Below are 9,584 nucleotides of genomic sequence, written 5' to 3'. Positions count from 1 at the left end.
CAAAGAGAGAAGTCGTTTCCAAAGTGTGTGGAAGCCTAAGGCCAAGTGCCATATATACTTACCCCCACGAATAACTGCTGTAGAAAACCAGTCCTTCAACCCACAGCTTACCTGAGGAAGTTTTTCTAAAGTGCGTGTGGAGGCCCAAGGAAAAGTGTGACAGGCTTCGCTCTGAGAAGGAGGTCTGCGTGGAATGCCTCTTTCAACTCACGGCTTGTTTCTGGCTTACAGGAGGCTTCTCAAGGGTGTGTACGTTAGCCTAGAGAAAAAGCACATACACTTCAAACTCCAGGGGGAAAAAAAGAAAGAACCCAAAAGCATCGGCGAGAAACCGTCTCTCAACGAACACCTTCTTCCCTGATGGGACAGAAACATGTTCAACTCTGTGTGTGTCTGTGTATTTGTTTGTGTGTGTGTGTGCGTGTGCGTGTGCGTGAATAAGAAAACTGCCATGTACTCGCCTGAGAAAAGCAAGTCCGCGTATACGGCAACTCTCCAATAACATCTTCAGGTATCCTGGAGAGAGAATCATTTCCAAAAGTGGGTGTGGAAGCAACCTGAAAGTGCCGTACACTTTACTAACGTTCCCTGGACCTAACTCCGAGAAACGTCCTCCCTGACGATAGAAAAGAGCTGAGCCATCTCAAGGCTGCGTGTGATCGCACAGGGACCGTTCCCTGAACCTAACTCCGAGAAACGCTTCGGGGGTACAAGGCAGCTTTCAACTGACGACTTCTTTCGTGAGCCCAGAAGCGTTTGCATATGTAGGCGTGGAAGCGTCACGAGAGCGCCGTAGACCGCCCTCTAAGAGGCAACCTCGTTTTTGCGAAACCGTCTTAGACCTGACATCCTTTGCCTTGGAGACGGGAGCCTTTTGAGTAGTCGTGGTGGAAACACAAGGAACGTGCCATGCCTGTACTCATCTCTGAGAAACAACTCTGTGCGCAATGGGTCTTTTACCCTAGCATATGGACGGGGTCATGAAGTCAGTAGAGATTGCAAGTGTACGTGTGTAGGCATAAGGAGAGTGCCCTATCCTTAACTCCGAGAAAAGAGCATGACGGAGGGAGACCGTCTTTCAAGCGAACCCCTCTCCTGAGGATATATGGTATCAGTTGCAAAAGGGGGTGTGGAAGCACAACGCAAGCGTTCTATACGAAACTCGGAAAACAAGGTGGTGTAGAATGCAGCTTTCCCCCGCGTCTTGGTTCATGTTTAGGGAAGGGATACCCACTGCGCATGTGGAAGCCTAGGGAAAGTACCATGGGCTGAAGTGTGAAAAGCAAGCCTGTGCAGAACGCAACGTTCAGTGCACATCTTGTTTCACGAAGTAGAAGAGTATAACACCCACTGTAACTTAAGGAATTAGCGCTCTGGGGAAGAAGAAAAAAAAGAAATTAGCATTCTGGTTTTTCTCTAAATCTCCAAAAGATGGTTATTATCAGTCAAGCCTTAAAAAGAGAAAGCCAATGTTCTGGACTTGTAGACCTACCGACCAGACCCTCACCCATGGTAGCTTTCAGGTTCCATCTTTTGTGAGAGTCTGTTCTAATCCTCCCTTTAGTATAGCGATTATCCCATCCTCTTAGAAATCCTGAAATAATTAGTCTGGGGTTATGCTGGGGCATTTTTTTTTTTTTTTAAACAAAATCACCCTAGTGATTTCAATGGGCAGCCAGAGTTGAGTATACCGATCTCTCTTTAAATCCAACAGACATACTGCATATTTTTCAAGGTCTGGCTGAATTCTCCAGAAATCCTCATTAAGAAAGCCTATAAAATTGGGGGGCGGCTGGCTGGCTCAGTCGGTAGAACATGCGACTCTTGATTTTCGGGTTGTAATTTCGAGCCCCACACTAGGTGTAGAGGTCCTTAAAAATAAAAATCTTTAAAACAAAAACAAAAAAAGATAGCCTGTAAAGTTCGTACAGAAAATAAAATTTTATATTTCCTTTTGATTATGAATCAAAATTAACTTTATTTAAAGAAGTATGGATTATTTCCCACAAACCACATTATTCTGTTCTCTCAAAGCTAAAATCCTATTAAATTATTTTAAAAGAATTTTTGATTCCAGCAACTTTTTCAGTGATATTTCATTGGACAGTTTATAAAATACAAAAAGCAATTTTCCACAAAATATTACCTATTAAAAGATATAAATTAAATTGATAAGTTCCTTAAACATTTGAAGGCAAAAGCACAGAATGAAATGTATACTAAAAAAGTAATTCTAAAGAGCAATAGCACAGTGGACCATATTTACAAATATAATTTAAAAACTGGTTCAAGGGGCGCCTGGGTGGCTCAGTCGGTTGAGCGGCTGCCTTCGGCTCAGGTCACGATCCCAGGGTCCTGGAATCGAGCCCCACGTCAAGGCTCCTTCCTCGGCGGGGAGCCTGCTTCTGCCTCTCCCTCTGCCTGCCACTCCACCTGCTTGTGCTCTCCCTCTCTCTATCTCTGTCAAATAAATAAATAAAATCTTTAAAAAATAATAATAATAAATAAAAAATAAAAATAAAAAAATAAAAACGGGTTCAATTAGTAAATTATTGCAATTAGGAAAAGTCCTGGGGCACCCAGGTGGCTCAACCGGTTAAGTGTCTGCCTTTGGCTCCTGGGATCTAGCGCAGCATCGGGCTCCCTGCTCAGCCTGCTTCTCCCTCTCCCTCTGCCTCTCCCTCTCTCTCTCAAATAAATAAATAAATAAATAGATAAAATCTTTAAAAAAATAAAAAAAGCCCCAAATTCAGTGATCAAATCTTTGGGACAATGTACTACCCCACACCATTATTTAATACATATGTATATTTTTAAGTAATCTCTATACCCAGCATGGGGCTCGAACTCACAACCCTGAGATCAGGAGTTGCATACCCTACCAACTGAGCCAGCCAGGTGCCTCTGACCCCCTGAAACATCCTTATTTAAAAGCATACAATTTTATCTGCTGATGTCCACAAAAGCAATTCTCTGAAAATACTTTCAAAAACTAATCAAATTTTCAATTGATGGGTATCCTAACATTCCTAGATTTATCTCTAAAAGTTTACTATAAATTTTATTATATTCACCATATGAAAAATGAAATTTTAAAAGTCTGAATGGAAATAGCTGGCGTATCCTTTCAATTAGAGAAGCAGTTACGGAAATCTACAGGCACAATTGAAGTATCTTAAGACAACTAAACGGCAGCAGTTACAGTTTAAATCCATCTCCCTCCCACTTTAAACTGTGGTACATCATTAATTAAACAAATCGTATAGGGAAAATGGGAAAATTTGACCCAATGTGTCAATTCAACTTTACATGATAGAAGTGTGTCCTAAAAATTAGAATGATATTTAAAGAAAGAAAAGGAATAGTCACCAAATCAAAAAGGGAGCCAGAGTTGCTCTCTCTGCTTTTGAAAGGCGCCTTTGTTATTTTGCTACTGATATAGTTAACAGCCAAAAGGACTAAACACTGCCTTCTGTTATAGATAAACCAGGTCCACTAAGTGAATAAACTGCGAAAATTTAACAAAGGGCACAACTTTGAGCAGTGTAGAAGACAACAAAATAAAACAAAACAAATGAAGCTCAATCAACCAAATAGAAATGACTTCTAGAAATTAACACTGCCAAACAATGTGGCAAAAGAAGTATTCCTTTTTACGGATTTTCTTTATGTTCACAGATAATTTATTTAAGATTATCAAACAGACCTAAATTTCACAATTTCTGATCCAGTTCCAAAATAGAAACGGTGCTTTATAAACAGACACTAAGAGTATCTTTAAAATCCAAGATTTCTTCATAAATTTGCTCCTCAAAACAATCCCTTGAACAGACAACAGTAAGGAATGCTCTCCCTCTTAATTAAGAGACATTAAAAGAATCCTTCTCTTATTCTGCTTCTGAAGGATCTCTGCATTCACAGAAAAAGGCTTGTTACTAAGAAGTCCTGTGATAGGAATATCTCAATTTGTGGGTCAAACTTGATGAGAACACTGAGGGGCAGGGTTGTTAACTATTTCTCCTAAGTAAAAAGTTCCAAAGCAGAAATGGTTTCAAGACAGCCCAGGTACTTCCCAGATTCCTGAGAAAGGGATTTCAGTACTTCAAAAGATTCCTATTTCCAAACTTTCTGAAGAAGTTGACAACGGAGAAAGAGAGAGAAGATGGAAAAAAAAGAAAAATCACATCACTACAATGTGATCTTAAGGAAAAAAACATTGACCTTAAGATGAACATTGAGGAGACAGATAAAGCACTAATAAATTCAATAACTTAGATGTTATATCCTAATATATTATAATCTCTTTGTTCCTTAAAACAAAGCAGCTAATTTGCTTGATAACAAATGAAATTAGAGCTGCTCTGAATATTTTCATTTTCTTCCTTTTTTCTTTAACTCATGATCCTGAGATCAAGATCTGAGCTGAGATCAAGAATCAGATGCTTAACCAACTGAGCCACCCAGGTGCCCCATGAATATTTTCATTTTCTGCTGTGAATTATTTCCCCTACCTTTTTTATTTCTTCAACATATGCAATCATAGCTTCCTCTTTGGTCATATCACCCAATGAACTCCAAGCATCCCTAGAAATGAGAATATCCAAATAACAAAAAGACACATTTTCCAATGGCTCAGAATACAATTTGTAGTCAATGTTATAGGGTCATTAATTTAAATTGGGCTCTCTACTTAAAGCCTACACAAAGATATTATGCTCTCAAAGGATCACTTTAAATGTACCATCTTAAAGAAAAGGATCAGAGTAAATAAACTGTCAAATTGAATAGTATTTAAAACTAGTAAATACACAGCCCATCTATAGATTATAGACTATAGATTACAGAGACTATATTATATATAGTATAGAGCAGACACTATAGACTGTTGAAAAATATTTGCTAGGAACTCTTCAAAAATTTTATATTATAAAGAACAGTGACATAAATGAACATTTTAGAACTCTACATGAAATGAACTATCACAGCCATGTTTTAAATGAACAGAAGTTTTGCTTAAAAGTTTCCATTAATTTAAACAGGAGTCTAACTTACACACTCAAAAAATACAAGTGGTTTCCTACTTCTAAAAAACCAAAAATGTGAGGCAGAGGACATTTTTAAACCCCTAGATGATGAGAAGAGTCCTTTGAAATTTTTGCCTAAAATGAAAACCTTTCTTTTTACATATTTTTTCCAGGAGCAGTTTAAATCAACCAATGGTCATTTCTGAGGAAAAATCATAAAGTAAATCAACTTTCCTAAAACAGATTAGGTAACATACTGCTATTACATTTGACCTATTATCTATGACTATTCATAAAGAACTTAGAGGAAAGTACAGTACTAAGAAATCCTCAAAAGAGTTTAAGGACTTCCAATGCAGTGTAAAGAAATTTAGCCATTGGGCACCTGTGTGGCTCAGTCAGTTGGGCATCTGCCTTCAGCTCAGGTCATGATCCCGGAGACCTAGGATCAAGCCCTGCATCGGGCTCCCTGCTCAGCAGGGAGTCTTGCTTCTCTCTCTGCCCCTCACCCTGCATGTGCTCTCTCTCTCTCTCTCTCTCTCTCAAATACATAAATGGAATTAAAAAAAAGAAAGATATTAAGCCATCAAAATGTGTGGCTCTTAAGACATGCTTCACCAATTAGCATACTCTGTTCATAACGTACAGTCTATGTTACAGAGGTATCTCCGGCTATTTTATGATTTTCTTAAGGATATTAAAAATCAAATTTCTATTCAAGTACAGTGGGACAGGAGGAACACAGCCTAGATAAAAAGTTAGCACAGCAGTCCCTTAGTCGTACGCCTAGTTATCGTCTAAAGGCTCAAGGCAAACAGTGTCACTTGGCAAGTAAAGTCATTATTTTTCTTGGTAAGTACAAGAGGCAGAAGAGTTTGTTTGTTTAACTGATTTTGGGAATTGCTCTTCTTACGATAAATGAAAAAAACTTTATCAAAGGAAAGACTAACTGAAAATGATATTTTTTAATCTTTGATACACCTTTTGGTTTTATCTTCTTCTCTTCCCCAAGACTTTTCTATTTGTATGAAATTGTGTTAAAAGCACATGGAAGATAAAAATTGGATCTAGTACGTTAGAACACTTCTGCTCAGACTAATACATAACCACATAAATAAGTCATATGATAATTATGTCACTAAAATAAAATCCCTTTCATAGCTCTCTATGTGAAATTACCATTTGTATCTTCCAATAGGATCCCAGAATCCAGGCCTTGAAAGTTTACAGGGACAGGGTCCTTCAGTTGCCTGCTTATAGAAGCCATAGAATTTGAGCATCATTTCATTTGTTGGCTGAAATGAACCTATTGGAAACATATTAAATACAGATCACTGGAGAATGCAATCGACAATCTAAGGCTAGAAATCAGCTGAGCTATACCAATAGTGATTTTTAAATATTTCATCAATAGTTCAGATAACCTTTTATTTTTGTCTTACAGAAACAAACGTTATGGCTCTGGTAGTTGCTATACTCTTTTGATTTAAAAAAACTCAGATTTTTACACTTAAATAACAATGCCTAACATAGTCCAGTAAATAAAAGAATAAATGAACAAACAGGCCGTAGGTGTTATTAAAATAACTGGCAAATGTCATTTAAAAAAAGCAATACGTGAAAATATAGAATAACTGCATTATGCAACTATAATAATGTATTTTTTATTCAAAGATTGTGACAAACCAAACTGACTAGCATAAATGAAAAAGTTAAATGTACACTCTGCTTAACGGAACTTCCATATTAAGAAATTCAACTCCTCGGGGCGCCTGGGTGCTCAGTTGGTTGAGCGTCTGCCTTCGGCTTAGGTCGTGATCCCAGAGTCCTGGGATCAAGCCCCCAGTCGGGCTCCCTGCTCAGCAGGGAGTCGGCTTCTCCCCCTTCTTCCCATTCCTGCTCTCTCTCATTATCTCTGTTTCTCTCAAATAAATAAATAAATAAAACATTTTTAAAAAGAAGAAAGAAACTCAATTTTCTTGGCCAAATTTCAATTTCTTGATGAATAAGGAAGTTTGGCTAAAATCAACCAGTGTGTGCTGTGGTAGAAAAAGAATTAATCCAAGATAAAAGCGATTTCTCGGGACACCTGGGTGGCTCAGTAGGTTAGGCATCTGCCTTCAGCTCAGGTCATGATCCCGGGGTCTTGGGACCGAGTCCTGTGTGGGGCTCCCTGCTCAGCAGGGAGTCTGCTTCTCCCTCTGCCTGCCGCTCCCCGATTGTGCTTTCCGACAAATAAATAAATAAAATCTTAAAAAACAAAAAAGACATTTCTCACTTCCTACCTCTGTAATTTTGGACACATCAATTCCATTGAAAATTAGTCTTCATATATGTCCCTAGTGTATATATAACTTTTTTTATGTTAAAAATTTCAAATTGTGGGGTGCTTGGGTGGCTCATCCAGCTAAGCATCAACCTTTGGTTTGGGTCATGGTCCCGGGGTCCTGGGATCGAGTCCCATGTCGGGCTCCCTGCTCAGCAGGAAGTCTGCTTCTCCCTCTCCCTCTGCCCCTTCCCCCTGCTCGTGCTCTCTGTCTCTCTCAAATAAATAAATAAAATCTTTAAAAAAAATTCAAATTGTATGCATGAGTGGTATAAGTTGCAATACTTAATAACACCCACCCCCTCTTCTCTAGAACCCTCGGTTTGTTTCTCAGAGTCCGTAGTCTCTTACGGTTCGTCTCCCCCTCCGATTTCCACCCCTTCCCTTTTCCCCTCCTACTATCTACTTTTCTTTTAACATATAATGTATTATTTGTTTCAGGGGTACAGGTCTGTGATTCATCAGTCTTACACAATTCACAGCGCTCACCACAGCACACACCCTCCCCAGTGTCCATCGGCCAGCCTCCCCATCCCTCCCACCCCCCACCACTCCAGCAACCCTGTTTGTTTCCTGAGATTAAGAATTCCTCCTATCAGTGAGATCATATGATACACGTCTTTCTCTGATTGACTTATTTTGCTCAGCATAATACCCTTTAGTTCCATCCACATCATTGCAAATGGCAAGATTCCGTGAAGGTGTTTAATGCGTAAAGATTTAGCTGGAGCACCCCTTTGCCCTTTTTAGCCTTTGCCTTTTACTTGCATCCTTCTTATCCTTGAAATGCTGAAATAGATGGAAGTATAGCAGCTGCCTTGTCCCACAGTGATGAAAGCCATGTACCAAGTTGGTGAAAACTGAAAGGGAAGAGGAGCCGCGGTCCTTGGTAGCTTCATGAACAACGGCACCGGCCTGGTACGGTCTGTGCAAAATCTGATCCAAGAAAAATATAGACATTTGTCTTTCCGTAGGGTTTTATTGCTTGAAGCAAAATGGAATTTCTAACTGAAGCAATCTGTAATAGACAAAAAAGCCTTTTGTACAGAATGAAGAATTCTTACAGTTAATTAAAACCAAAGGACAAAAAACTCCATAGAAAAATGGGTCAGGGAAAAGACTAGCACACAGCAGAAGAGGAATAACAAATGGCCAAAAACACAAATGGGAAGATAAGCTCTATAATAATCAGGGAAATGCAGATTAAAACAACAATGATATACCACTTTTTATTCCTCAGTCCTGCTAATGATCTTATGTCTGACAATATAAAATGCTGATGAGAATATGAACATACAGAACGCTCATACATTCCCTTTTTTTAACTTCTTTTGTAAGATTTTATTTATTCATTTGACAGAGAGAGAGAGAGAGAGCACAAGCAGGGGGAGCGGCAGGCAGAGGGAGAAGCAGGCTCCCTGCTGAGCAAGGAGCCCGATGCCAGGTTGGATCCCAGGACCCAGGGATCAAGACCTGAGCTGAACGCAGCCGCTTGACCGACTCAGCCACCCACACACCCAGATCTCATACACTCCTGATGAGAATGTAAACTGATACAACCTAATGGAGACCAATTTGGTATTTTCTACCAAAAATGAAAATACACATACCTATTAATGAAGCAATTTCTGTTGTTAGCATAAATTCTAGGAAACTTTCACCCATGTGTGCATGGGGACAGATATAAGGATATTCATCAGAGAGCCGTTTGTAGTATTAAGCGGTTTGAAACAACCAAAATACCTTCAAATGGAGAGTACATAATGAAATATAGAACGCAGGAACGATGAAATACTATATAGCAACGAAAAGGAGTAAATTACACTAGACTCTATGAATCTTGAGAAGATAATGTTACGTGAAAAAATAAATTTTTAGAATATATAAAATACACAAAACAGAATTACAAATTGTTTATACCAACTTAGTATATAAAGTTGTTTTTCAATAAAAAGAGAAAAAATAAATCTATGCTAGTGATTGCCTTGATGGGTAGAGGGACTGGTTACGGTGCATAAAAGGTCTGTATTTTCACCCAAATATTTTATTTCCCTTTAAGAAACAAACATGGAAAGTTGTGACAATTTTTAAATTTTTTTTAAGATTTTATTTTTTTATTCATGAGAGACAGAGGGAGAGAGAGAGAGAGAGAGAGAGAGAAGCAGAGGGAGAAGCAGGCTCCCAAGGAGCAGGGAGCCCGATGCAGGACTCGATCCCAGGACCCCGGGACCATG

The 9,584-nt window shown here is 38.9% G+C and overlaps 1 long non-coding RNA gene across 1 annotated transcript; it reads right to left on the bottom strand.

The window, feature by feature from the left end:
* Nucleotides 1-1,332: 1,332 nt before the first annotated feature.
* LOC112818400 (uncharacterized) lies at nucleotides 1,333-9,104 on the bottom strand. Its single transcript, XR_003206573.2, has 5 exons — nucleotides 8,961-9,104; nucleotides 8,197-8,368; nucleotides 6,204-6,330; nucleotides 4,512-4,584; nucleotides 1,333-1,373 (listed from the first exon to the last, which is right to left on the bottom strand). It is a non-coding gene; the product is annotated as an uncharacterized lncRNA (long non-coding RNA).
* Nucleotides 9,105-9,584: the final 480 nt, after the last annotated feature.

The sequence above is a fragment of the Callorhinus ursinus genome, unplaced genomic scaffold (assembly GCF_003265705.2).
Source record: "Callorhinus ursinus isolate GAN/ISIS: 27379988/994484 unplaced genomic scaffold, GSC_fseal_2.0 scaffold534, whole genome shotgun sequence".
Taxonomy (NCBI): domain Eukaryota; kingdom Metazoa; phylum Chordata; class Mammalia; order Carnivora; family Otariidae; genus Callorhinus; species Callorhinus ursinus.
Note: the sequence above shows the minus strand (reverse complement) of the source record. Positions and strands in the feature narration are given on the sequence as shown.